Source organism: Rhinatrema bivittatum, chromosome 7 (assembly GCF_901001135.1).
Source record: "Rhinatrema bivittatum chromosome 7, aRhiBiv1.1, whole genome shotgun sequence".
In the NCBI taxonomy this organism is placed as follows: domain Eukaryota; kingdom Metazoa; phylum Chordata; class Amphibia; order Gymnophiona; family Rhinatrematidae; genus Rhinatrema; species Rhinatrema bivittatum.
The window spans coordinates 278,184,966-278,198,642 of record NC_042621.1 but is presented as its reverse complement, the minus strand read 5'-3'; the positions used below and the strand labels follow the sequence as shown (position 1 = coordinate 278,198,642).

General features: G+C 46.0%; 1 protein-coding gene across 3 annotated transcripts in view; it reads left to right on the top strand.

Moving 5' to 3' along the window:
• SH3PXD2A (SH3 and PX domains 2A) overlaps window positions 1-13,677 on the top strand; it is a 571,414-nt gene that overhangs the window by 145,051 nt on the left and 412,686 nt on the right. The window lies entirely within an intron of this gene.

Here is a 13,677-nt window from a genome sequence, read left to right as displayed (position 1 = left end):
CTTTTCCCCCCACTCTGCTGAACCGTAGTGGGGCGTATTATTTATTGTCCTGTGATATTTCAGTTCTTGTATTTCCATGTACAGAATTTTAAAATAAAAAGTATGAGCCGTTCATCGTGGCCAGCATCCTTCCTAGCCTCCTTCCCTTGTTTGTGCTGTACATGTGTATCAGCGTTATCCCTGTTTTAGGGCTCTGCAGTGTATGGTGGCCCCCAGGTTATGACTTATCTTTGCATGCCTTTTCCGTTCTTCAAAACAAAAAGGATACTACTGTTCAGAATGAAACGAATGGGAGGGTGAATGGCTCTTTCAAATTGCTTTTTGAATTCTGGAAGACTTTCTTGCACTTTGCTTGCACTGCTCCTTTAGCTTGCTTGGACATGCGCACTGCGGTAGAATGTCTGGGAGCCCGAATTAAAGAAATGTGCTGTTCAGATAGCGTGGCAAGAATATGGGTGAAGTCGGGCCGAAGATATGCGCCCCCCCCCCCGTCTGCGTATCTGTGAATGAAGCGATTTGTTCATTTATTTATTTATTTATTTATATATCTTTATATACCGACTTTCAAGTTCATTTCAAGGCGGTTTACATACAATTGAGTTGCAGTAGCAACACTCAAAAAATACACAAATATAGAACATATCCTAATACATCTTACCTTACCATGATGTAGTTAAACTAAAGCTTTTTACAGAATTCATCCACAAACACGCACGCACTCTGAATGTAGCTCTCACAGTGGCAGTGGCACGGTTTCCTCGCCAGAGGCAAATGTTGTGGTCCCGGATCTCTAGAAACAATTTTTTGTTTTGGTATCTTATTTGCCCCATATTCATAACTTCCAGGCCGTCTTTGTTTTTATGTACAGCCAACGAAAATCTGTTTAAAGCCATCTAATGTGCACAGTGAAAAAGAACACGCCTGTGCTTCCTGTCCTAATTCCGGGGCTATAATTCTACAGTCCCTGGCAAGACGAGTCGCAGGCGAGCCTGTCCTAGGAGATGCGTCAGTATATTCACAAGCTGATTTGGCTTAACTCTTTTGTTTATGCTATCAGAGGTTTGTCCCTTGGTTATTTCAACTCCACGCTGAGAAGCTTTGGGCCTTGCTGAACTTTGCAGTCACCCTTTTGAGTTTATTAGATGTGCCACCTGTCAAATTGATCGGAGTGCCGTGATCGTATGCTCGGGGTAGCTGGTCCCCCCTTCTCTGTAACGCTCCGCCTGAAAAGCTCAAGAATGAACCTTCATTGGTTCATGTTAGGAAACACTTAAAAAGCTCATTTGTGTGGACAGGTCTTATCATTTAACCGGTGACATGGACGTGATTGCTCAGTTCTCTGGATGCCGTAGCAGCTTCTCTCATGCTGTGCCTGTGATTACAACAGTCGTTTAGCTAATGCTGCCATGCACATCTTTGCCAGCCCTACGAGCTTACGTCATGTGGTCTGATTTAAATATCTTGTTGTTAATATGCATGTTGTTAAGAGGCAGTTGGAGTGTTTGCTGGACAGGGGGAGCACTGTGTGGTCTTCCTTGGCAGAAAATGGGCGGGGGGTGCCAGTTAACTTCTGTGGGGTAAAGGGAGGAGGTTCATTGTAGCTGAAAGAGAGAATGCAACAAACAGGAGAAGACAGGCTTTCCCGTTTGTTGCAACCATGCTTGCGATATAATGAAGTTTGCTCTAAAGAGGAGCAGATGCAGCAGCTTCTGGTTCAGAAAGAAAAGTATTAAGAAGCTTATTTCTCCTCGGCATAGTACTTAGTGTCCACATGAAGCATTTCAGCAGGTCGCCTCAGCTGAAACTCTGCTTCCTACCTCTGTATCTGCCATCAGCTTAGCACCAGCTAGGGACAAAAGTAGCTTTAATGTGATGTTTTCTCTTCACCTTCTTTTATCTACGTGTATAATTTACTTTAAATACCTCAGAACAGTGACTCTGTTTTAATGTGAACCACTGATAAACGCCAGCGCAGAATGCTCCTTGTCTTCTAATTAAACTAACCATGGCATCTTCCAGTTCAAATTGTTAGCTGAAGCAAATGAATGGCTACAATCTTAGTGCAGAACACACAAAAAAATAAAGGAAGAGGTCTCTTTGTGTCTTGTGCCTATGACTTGATGTTGAACCTTAGATGACATAGTGGCTTCGCCAGTCTCAGGGAATCAGCTGGAGGGAGTACATCCGTCGCGAACCCCACCTTGCGGTATAAATAGTCTGTACCTGAAAAATAAGACTTGGGATTCAAAGAAGGGGACTCATCAACTGGAGCAGTGCCCTGGTATTGCCAGGCAGCCGAACAGGATGCCGTTATTGACTCGTTAGTCTGTTATACGGGTGATTGTCTGTGTCGAGTCCAGAGTTAGGTCACTGAAGGTCAGGTTATCCCAGTGCCATTTATAGATTGCCCCACAGATTCCAGCACAAAGCAAAGTGTCCATGACTGGAAGAAAGTTACACTTGGGCAGTGTGATGCTAAAGATGGTAGAAGAGATCCAAAAATGCTGTGCTCTGCCAGAGCTGGGTGGCTGGCTGGCATTTCGTGTGGAAGGGCAGGCTGGGAGTCACCAGCCTCTCATAGCAAAAAATAATAAAAATCTGCATTTTGTCAGCTTTCGGTTGCTGCATCCCAAGCAGCGGCAGGCTGATTGGCCGAGGCAGGTCAGGCTGCTCACCTGCCTGACGTGTTCGCAGTTAGCGTCACACAGCCGTCTCCTGAGCTTCGGAAGGGCCCAGCGAGATGTGCAAGCTCGTTCTTTAACTGCCTGTCTGAAAATAAAACATTAGGTAGCGTGAAAACCGATGACAGATTTTACTGGTCGCGTGTACCAAGGTGCTGCTTCTATATTTTTTTTTTTGTAAAGGGGGAAAAATGAGCTTCTGGCCCTTCTGAGATTCCTTTTCTGTTCACACCCTACTCTCACTTAGGACCCGGAAGTAAACCTCTCCTCCACCAGGCGCACGGCTGCCGCCTTCTTCGGGTCGTCGTCATGGAGTTATGTTTGGAGCCAAATGACTTGACGTTTTTGGAAACCGAGCAAAAAAATTAAAGTTTGGGTTTCCCTCAGGTTTTTCAGTAATTAGTGGGGTTTGTGGTTTCTTCTGTAATAAGATGGATAGTGTTAGGGAGAATGTTTTATGTGGGTCCATCAGGTTGACCGATGTTGATCATTTTTTTTTTGAAAGGAAGGGTGGGGAGGGGACCATTAATGTTGATTTATATTTAGCCCCCCCACATATGCGTTCTATCAGTTGGGTGCATACCCCCTCTTGGAAGTATTTTTCTGATGGAGCGGGTAGTAAAGTACAGATAAATACTTCAGCCTTCTGGTCAGTCTTTGAGAGGGAGTAAGTGGGAGCGAAATGAGAAAAATGTGTTTAAGAAAAAAGAGAAACCACTTATTTTCTGTTGCTGCTTTTTCTGCAGAGAGCGAGTTGTGTGGTGGAGTTGGCGCTCGGAAGTGCAGCTTCTGTTAGCCAAAGAGTCGCAGTTAAATTCTTATTTTCATATGGACAGGGATAAAAGAAACTCTTGTGCAGAGGCCTCGATTCGGCAAAATTCAGAGCTAGGCAAAAAAAAAAAAAAAATTCATGAACAAAGCAAATCTCCGAGGGACAGAGGCGAATATCTTCTGCCTTGCTCGCGCTTACCCTTCTTTTTTTTGGCAGCGTGTGAAAAATTCTGAAGGCAGAACACCTGCAAATATTCAGCCATTTACAGATTAGGAGGGGGTTTTTTTTAGCGTTCAGACCACAGACAGAGCAGCATTATCTCCCCTCCCCCAAGGGCAGCTGCGTGGAGTTTGCTTTTGAAAATTGGCTTAAGGATCCTTGGGTACAGGGTACCTGTGGGCCTGTAAACTACCTGCAGCGAGTCACTGCGGAGTGCTGTACATGTTTTATCAGGGATTTGTGGCAGAAATAGTGCTTGTAAATAATTTGTTTACTTACAGGGCCGAGATACTGTACAGCCCTGCCTTGTTTCCTTGAAAATCTCAGACCAAGTTCTCCTAAAGGTCTTAAGCCCTGACTGACGTGGGTGGTCTCAAAAAAAAACAAAACCTTGAGATGCAAAACGGAGAGCTGCTTTCCAAGGGGGAAGGTAACGGAGCACATAGGCTGTTAGCCAGCAAGTATGTGCATAAGCACATGCTAAAGCGTGCCCAGCAGATTTCCTTGAAAATGTATGCGCGTGCTTTTGGAAATCCACAAGTAGGTGCGTTAAGTCCTTACCCCTCTGCTGAGAGTACCTCTGCTCAGGCCAGGTAAATATACGCCACCTGCAGGGCCTACACACGCAAGTTGACCTGCATAGCGGGTGGGCAGTTTTGTAAAACTGTTTCACTCGCAGAATTCCCTTTGGACACTACCCTCCTCCTCCTCGGGCCTTATTTTCAAAGCTGTAAATATGTGTGATAAAATGGCCCAGGGCCTGGTGCACGTAGAGCTGCTCATGTTCCCACTGTTTCCCGCACGCTTTAATGCGCTAGCAGTAGGTGTTCTGGGGGGTGGGGGCGGAGTTGAGGCTTACCCACGCACGCGTTTGAAAATAAAAAAGAAGGCGTGCACGTGAGTTAACTTGTCTGGGTTCTTTTTGTGCAGTCCTTCAGCTTTACTCAGGCAGGAGCAGGAGAATCCCATTTGGGTCTCGGAAGAGGATGTTTCTTCTCCAGCTCCGGCCCCAGAGAGCACTCAACAGCCAGTGGACCCAGCTCACTGAATTGGTGAAGAATTTCTTTGCCTCCCAGGCGCCTGAGAACAGGAGAGAGGCTTTTGGAGCCGCCTTTTATCCAAAATGGGTGAGGCGTTCCCTCAAACAGGGCTCCCACCAGCTCCGCTCCAAGGCATAGCCCTGTGCGAGCGTTGGTGGCCACAAGTGTTAGCCCTCGACTGACGGGTGAATCTTCACCTGCGGTTGAGGAGTCCCATCCTGAGTCAGAGGATGATGAGGGAGCTTTGGCTAGGTCAGCATCTCTCCAGGACATGTCCCCTCCCAGGTGACAGAGGTCTCTATCCTGGTTTCCTTTATTGTTGGGGGTTGTGGGTCAGTGTCTCCCCACTGGCCTGGACAGGAAGAAGATTCAACAGGAATTCCATAGGACCCCTTATCAGAATCGCTGTAGCACTCTTTTCCGCCTGAGGACCTTTTGCTATTCTAGATTTCTAGACAAATTGGCAAAGACATTAAATGTTTAATGTCATGATGACAGGATGAGAATAAATAAAAAAAGCTAAACCAGCACAGAGCGGCAGTTGCTACCCTTAAGAGAAACGTGGGTGTAACCTGCATGGAGCGGCAGTTACTGCCCTTAAGAGAAACGTGGATGTAACCTGCACGGAGCGGCAGTTACTGCCCTTCAGAGAAACGTGGGTGTAACCTGCACGGAGCGGCAGTTACTACCCTTAAGAGAGAAACTTGGGTGTAATCTGCATGGAGCGGCAGTTACTACCCTTAAGAGAAACGTGGGTGTAACCTGCACGGAGCGGCAGTTACTGCCCTTAAGAGAAATGTGGGTGTAACCTGCATGGAGCGGCAGTTACTACCCTTAAGAGAAACATGGGGGTAACCTGCACGGAGCGGCAGTTACTGCCCTTAAGAGAAATGTGGGTGTAACCTGCACGGAGCGGCAGTTACTACCCTTAAGAGAGAAACGTGGGTGTAACCTGCACAGAGCGGCAGTTACTACCCTTAAGAGAGAAACATGGGGGTAACCTGCACGGAGCGGCAGTTACTACCCTTAAGAGAGAAACATGGGGGTAACCTGCACGGAGCGGCAGTTACTACCTGGCGAAGCTTGCTGGGCAGACTGGATGGACCATTTTGGTCTTTTTCTGCCGTCATTACTATGTATGTTACTATGTATGAAAAAAGCAGATCCAAGAACAGAGGTGTTCGACCCTGCAGTTTCAACAGCCCCCCTGTGGACTCAGCAGTGATTCCTGACCTGTACACAGATTGCTCCAGGATCTCCAGTCCAGAACCTCACCATGTACCCACTGGTAGCCAGGAAACTGGATCTAAAGTATAGGATACAACCAACCTCTGGGTTTAGTGTGGTCCAGCTCCCGCACCATTCAGTAGTGTTGTCTTCACCCTCCCGTGCCATGGCAGATTCATCCTGCTTGCTACGGAGAAACCCAGTTTATAGGTAAGGGAACTTGCTTTTTATACAAATTAATGGCATGTGGTTTATGCGTATAATTTTTTTAAATAGTTAACGCATGTAAATGCCACCCCTTCCCCCTGAGATACCCCTTTATGCATGTAACAAAATCACGTGCAGATTTTTAGGTTATTTCAAATCTACGTTAAAGGCATAGGGCTGAGATACCCAAGGAATTTTTACACGCTTAGATCTTGACTAAGCTTTTGCAGATTTATCCCTTTCTGTCCTCTCGTTCCCCCTCCTACCCAATAAAGTTGTGCCATGTTCTCTGCCCGGGATAAGTGCCTGGGCAAATCGAGATCCTCCTGTTGACTCAAGGCTAAAGGGAATGGCTTAATGGGACTCTCACAGTCGTGATCTGTAGCCAGCAGAGGTGGCCTCTGCAGGGGCGTTCATCCTCCCCTCTCATCCTAGCACCAAGCATGTCATCGCCACACGCATCCGAACCCCGCCTTCCTCAAAGGATGGGAGGGGCTAGACTCAATTTTTACATAAGAGGCTTTAGGGTGGCTATGCTGAATAGCTGCTTTAAATGAAAACAAAATATGAGCCAAGGAAACCACAGTTCTTAATTAAAACAAACAAATTCAGTGTTGCAGAAGGGAGTGGCTCAGTGGCTAAGAGCATTGGGCAAAGAACCAGTGTTTAAATCCCCACGTCCTCCACTGACACTCTGTCATCGTGATCAAGTCACTCTCTCTCCCATTCACTCCGGTACCCACTTAGATTATAAACTCTTTGGGGTAGGGACTTATTGTACCTGAATTCTAAAAATGCCGTAAGCCGCCTCAAGAATCCATTGGCAAAGACAAGCGAAAATTGATTGCAGTACATAAAATAATAATTCAATCAAGATAGTCCGAAAAATTGGGAATCCTGGGTTGTGATCCAAAACCTCACCTAGGCAGGGTTATCTGTTTGTGAAGCAATATCTGATTAAAACGACCCATAAAGAAAAAGAAAGCAAAATCCTAAGTATGAAATAACTTTGAACTCTGTTAAATTTTACAAACTATTTTGGTTGAATCACGAATCCGTATACCCTGGCCAGCAGAAAATACTCAGATGATGGGTGGGGTGTTTGATATCCAAAAGTGCAATTTTCCGCTCCATCTCTGCTATTTATCATGGTTTGATCTTAATTACCCACTGTTATTATGCTGCAATTTATATTTCATAGAGGTTGTCAACTGCTTAACGCCAAAGCCCACTTTAAGAGATTATGTAGTTACAAATTACAGTTTTAGCTCCCCTTAGGATAGTGATAGTACACCGTGCTGATACCTTAATTGCCTGGTATTAGATAAAAAGCATGAAGCGGTATGAGAGAACCTGGAAATTGCCGTCTTAAGACAGGAGTATACTGTGTGCGCTGCCCGTCAGTGTTTTGTGAGCAGTGTCGTAGGATGGGCGTTTCCGCAAGCTGTTCCTGTAACTGTGGAAAGAGGGAGAGAGATTGTGAGGTAGAAACGTTTAACCCGAAACTCTTTCTAGCTAAGATCCTGTTAGTAGAGGAGCTAAGGACTACTCTTAAGGTTTATCCTTTGCTCATCCTCTGCTTATTGTGTAAGCAGCAGATTGTCAATCCTTCCAAAAAGCCAGCATGGGTGATGTTTCTCCCAGGCGCGTCTCACTGTTGTCTGAATTAGAAGCTCTGCGCGCTCTTGGAAAGTAGCGTTTTGGGTAGGCGCTCTGACTCTAACCGTGCAGGACTCTGCATCAGAATCCTACAGAGGTAGGGGAGAAAATCAAACGTTCCCAATCTATATTAGCCTAAAATGATGGGAGAAAATCACTGTTTAATTAAATTAGCTTTAACCTCTCCGGGGTATTCTTTTCTAGTTTTTTCATATTTGGTTTGAAAATCTGCAGATGGACAGTGCTGGAATTCAAAGTCCTCCATCTCTCCACAGAGCAGACAGATCACGAGCTCTGGCGGGACGGTCTCTGAGGATGGCAGAGGAATCCATTTGTGGGCTTCGCGCTGTCGCAAGGCTGCCCATTACCGCCAAACCGGGATGGTGGGCTTTCTTCTTGATGTGGATGCCCGGTTACCGGAAACTGGGTGGAGCTCACCCGCTCGTTTTACGTTTGGTTACCCCTGACTTCAGCTGCCTTTGAAGCAGCGACCTGGAGGCGAAGGGTTCAGTAACCCTGTGCCAGTCCTCCGTGCCAGTCCTCCGTGCCATAGACTCCTTCTGCAGACCCAGTGCCTGGCATGGGACTTGGATCATACCGCGGTCTGTTAAATGTGCTCCAATTGCATTCCAGTCCCAGGTAGCTATAGCCGAGTGCTTCCCCTCCCAGGGCACGTCTTCAGTGCCACAGGCACGGGGTGAAAGGCATTCAAACACAAAACCTGGACAAGAATACACTTTTTTTTTTTAAAGCAATAAATGTATGATTACTTGTGGTAAATTTAAAGTACTTAAGTTTATAAATATTTTATTTTGGCATCCTAAATTGGGGAGCTGTACAGAGAATTACGCACAGGCCTAATGAGTTCTTTCCAAGAAGAGCTTACGGTGACTGCTGGAGACCCAGGCGGGGTTGGAGGGCGATTTTCATGGCCGTTATGTGGGCAGACAGTGATTTGCTTGTGCAGACTGCCCCCCCCCCCCCCAGTGCGGCTAGGAGTGAGGGCGGTGGCTCCGGAACACGCATGCTTTGAGCCACGATTAGGGAAGGAGCTTCTGGATCAGAAAACCAGACGCACGCGAATCTGAAAGTCAAGTCTCTGCGCAGTTGCTATTTTTTTTTTCCCCGCTGCACAAGGAGAGGGGGTGCAGAAGTCCCGCGGGTCCTTTGTACCTGCGCTTCCTTTCTCTTTTAAACCCGCAGGCTTTCTCGCGAAGTGGTCCAGCCTGGACATGGATTCCCAGAACTGGTTTGGCCCATGGATCACAATGACCGGTGGTGGGAGAAACAGAACTTAAATTCAGGTGGGTGGATATTTAGTCTGGTGTGCTGGCCGCGGAGAGGATGACTTTCAGGGCCATTCCTGTGGCTGAAATGGTGCTTTGCCCATGGAAAGCGGCATTTTGAAGACTGCCCAGCCTATACACAAGTAAAAGGCACGCCTGTGATGGCACTATTCGGGCATTTCTTTTCCCCTGCAGGGAGGGGGAAGTATTCTTGGGGATGTGGTTTGGAATTACAGGCAATTGCTTTTTGAAATTCAAAAGTGTGCGCAAATTTCCCACACAAAATGGCAGGTCCTTTTCCTTGGGGCAGTTAAAGTGAAAATGCTTTCACTTTGGCAATTAGTACAAAGTCTACAGGTGTAAAAAAACCCCAAAAAACTACCCGTGGACCCTGCAGATACGGGGGCCAGCTCGAAAGTCACCCTGGAAATCCACTCCCTCTTTTCCACTGCCCCCTAAACTACGCCTTCTCCTCTCCTTACGTATAGTGAAAAACGTATCCTGCAGCTGTGTAACGGAGCAACTGCCTAGTCAAACTGCAATTATTTACCACTTCCCAATAACGATCAAGATGTCATCGGTCCCTTCCACAGCACATGTGAAGGCAGGCGCTCAGCAGAAGGTGGTTCGCTTTTAATAAAATGCGAAGCCCAGAAAGTGAAGTCCTTTCTGAATGCACCAGTTTTGCTGGTGCGCTTGGGTTCAGAGGAGGACAGAAAATGACAAGCGAGCTTGAAGGTGTGTCTGGAAAGAGGCGCGGTTCCAATCCTTGGGCTGAGAAGATGTTCTTGAACCGCGCAGACATGTTTGTATAGTGGGCAAGGGAGGCGGTGGCAGCAGGCCTGGATCCCAGTTAGGCATAGTAGGCACGTGCCTAGGGATGGCTGGTCCACGGAGGGAACCAGGCATGAATTCTTTGCTTTGGTGTATACTAATGATGATGATGGGGAGATACCCGTTCCGGAAATGGTTTTCAAGGATTATGATTCAGATGAACTGAAAGAAATCACAGTGAATTTGAAGAGTAGTAAATCGCCCGGACCAGACTCCAAGGCTCTGAAAGAATTTAAAAATGAAATTTCAGATCTATTACTAGTAATTTGTAACCTATCATTAAAATTGTCCATTGTACCCGAAGACTGGAGAGTGGCCAATATAACCCCAATACTTTAAACTGGCTCCAGGGGTGATCTGGGAATCTATAGACCGGTGAGCCTCGCTTCAGTGCCGGGAAAAATTGTGAAAACTAATCTAAAGAATAATTCATAGAACATATAGATAGACATAGTTTAATGAGACACAACCAGCATGGATTTACCCAAGGGAAGTCTTGCTTCATACATTTTTTTTGAAGGGGTTAATAAACGTGTAGATAAAGGTGAGCCAGTAGATTTAATTTATTCGGATTTTCAGAAGCTGTTTGACAAAATTCCTCATATAAGACTCCTAAGAAAATTAATGTTCTTTTGTGGACTGAAAATTGGTTAAAACATAGGAAACAGTAGGATTAAATAGGTTTCTCAATGGAGAAAGGTAAACAGTGGATGCCTCAGGGATCTGTACTTGGGCCAGTGCTTTTTAATATATTTATAAATGATCTGGAAAGAGGAATGATGAATGATGTGATCAGATATGCAGATGACACAAAATTATTCAGAGTAGTTAAGTCATAAGTAGATAGTGATAAATTGTAGGAGGACCTTGTGAGACTGGAAGATTGGGCAACCAAATGGCAGATGAAATTTAATGTGGACAAGTGCAAGGTGATGCATATAGGGGAAATGACAGGAGTTGGGTGGCACCTTATAGGCTAACCAGTTTATTAAAGCAGGAGCTTTCAAGGACTCTTGTCATTTTTGCTACACCAAACTAACATGGCTATCCTTCCGAACACATAGGGAAAAGTAACCCATGCTATAGTTTCACAATGTTAGGTTCCATATTAGGAGTTACCAACCAGAAAAAAGATCTAGGCGTCATAGTGGATAATACATTGAAATCACTGGCACACTGTGCTGCGGTCAAAAATGCAAACAGAATGTTAGGAATTATTAGGAAGGGAATGGTGAATAAAACGGAAAATGTCATAATGCCTCTGTATCGCTCCATGGTGAGACTGCACCTTAAGTACTGTGTGCAGTTCTGGTCGCCACATCTCCAAAAAGATATAGTTGCACTGGAGAAGGTACAGAGAAGGGCAACCAAAATGATAAAGGGAATGGAACAGCTCCGCTATGAGGAAAGGCTGAAGAGGTTAGGGCTGTTCAGCTTGGAGAAGAGATGGCTGAGGGGGGGGGGATATTATAGAGATCTACAAAATCATGAGAGGTCTACAATGAGTAAATGTGAATCGGTTATTTGCTCTTTTGGATAATAGAAGGACTAAGAGGCACTCCATGAAGTTAGCATTTGGCACATTTAAAATTGGAGAAAATTCGTTTTCATTGAATGCACACTTAAGCGCTGATGTCAATTGCCAGAGGAATCGGTTAAGGCAGTTAGCGTAGTTGGGTTTAAAAAAGATTTGGACAAGTTCCTGGAGGAGAAGTCCATAAACTGCTATTAACCAAGTTCACTTAGGGATTAGCCACTACTTTATTATTGACATTATTAGCATGGGATTTATTTACTATTCTTGCCCAGGGACTTGTAACCTGGATTGGCCCGGTTGGAAACAGGACGCTGGACTTGATGGTGTGAATCAGTCTGGCGATTTCTTATGTTCCTGGGGAGAGCATCAACTGCTGCAGCCTCTCCTGTCCGCCGCACATGGCGTTTCCATCGCCTCGCTTCTGGCAGATGCAGGAAGTGCCCCTTGGGATGTTTGGAGGGGATTTCACCTGCTTTAGGGGCAGGAGAGCTATAAATCCAGCCCTGAGTGGCCGAGATCGCTAAGTGTGTAAACTGGGGGAAGGGGCAAAAAAGGTTAGCCCCCACCTTTTGGATCTCATAGCCTACAAAGCTGTTTTAAAGCAGGTTTCCATGTGGCCAGCATGCAGTTGAGTTTTAGCAAAACATTGGAACTTTTCTGTTTTCTTTCGGGAAAGAATAATACCGAGTTTCTGCACCTGGGACTATTGGAAGCCGAGGGAGTTCTGTGAAATTTTGGTTGAAGAATGAAGTTGAACTTGTATTTTAATGTAACCCCCTCCAGCCTGGAGGAAGCATTACTCATTCCTTTCTCACACGATCCTCGCCCCTCCCCACCCCAGAATCCCAGCACACAAGGCCATCTTATAGGGAATATCTGGAGCTTGCATGTAACAGGGGCTATCGCGCTGGAAAAGAAGCAAACACATGGCCTCAATTTACAGGGGCTTCCCTCGGGGCTGGCGTTCTGCTAGTGGGAAATTGTTACAAAGACCGATTTTCCTGTGCTTGTATTTTTTGGGAGAGGGTTAGGGGAGGGTTATATCATTTTCATGATCTTGCTTTTTATTTTTAAAAGCTTTTCTTTTCTTCCCATTTTTCTGATGTACGTTGGAAAGGGCTAAATGAGCAGGCGGTGGGCAACTCTGGTCTTAGGGGGCCACAGATCCCGTAAGGTTTTCAGGCTATGCACAGTGAATACTCATCAGATGTAACCTGCAAACCAGGGTCATTCGCATGGTTTGGTTGTCTTGAAACCCAGACTGGTTTGTGGCTCTGGAAGGGACAGGTTTGCCTTCCCCAGGCTGTGTCCACAGCGCGCTGTAGGGCCATAGTGCATTTGTTTAGAGCAGTGGTTCTCAACCTTTTTTCGGCGGGGACACACCTGACAGATGGTTCTCACATGCGTGACACATTGAACATGTGACCATCACGGGGCTAAATGTAAACATACCCTCTGCATCCACAGGAATCCCTTCAACCCCCAGCAATGAGTACAGAGCAGATCTAGAGCATTACCCTGTACAACTCGCCATACAAAAAAGATATTCTAGTTCTGATGGCATCTCAGTAAAAGCAAAACAAACTCCTTTTACTACCAGGCACAATAACATTCCTTATGAAAAGACAGTAATTTACCACTGATGCATATCCTATTGAGAAAACACAACAAATAAGATTGATACAAATGCCTACATGCTAGTTAAATACCTCACCTCGGTCTCACACCCTTCACCAATTACAGAAATACCACAAATTATAAATATGGAGACAGAAACTGGAATGGAAAACCAAAAAAGCCACTCTGCATGCAGTGCGAACCTGGAGAAATATAGCACCTAACAGACTCTCAGGATTTGCAATAATGCACACAGATTAACCCGCACAAAGTTACACCTGTTTTATGGAACACACTCAAACAGTAACAAGGCCGCCACGGGGATGAGCTCCCGTGGCGGCCTTGCTTCGTTGTAGTTCAACACTACCATTCCTCCCACCCCACCCCCGGGCTGTGCTATGCCTGTCTCACTGGCCAATCAAAGGCTTCCTCCCTTTTTCCTACTCCCACTGGCAGGTAGAAGGGAGGAGGGTTCCCATTGGGCAGTGGGGATAGGAAGAAAGGAGGCTTCCAATTGGCCTGCGGGGGCTGGAAAAAGGCAAAAGGAAAGTACAACAGGGCAGTGGGACACTGGGAGACGAGACACACCTGCCGGTGC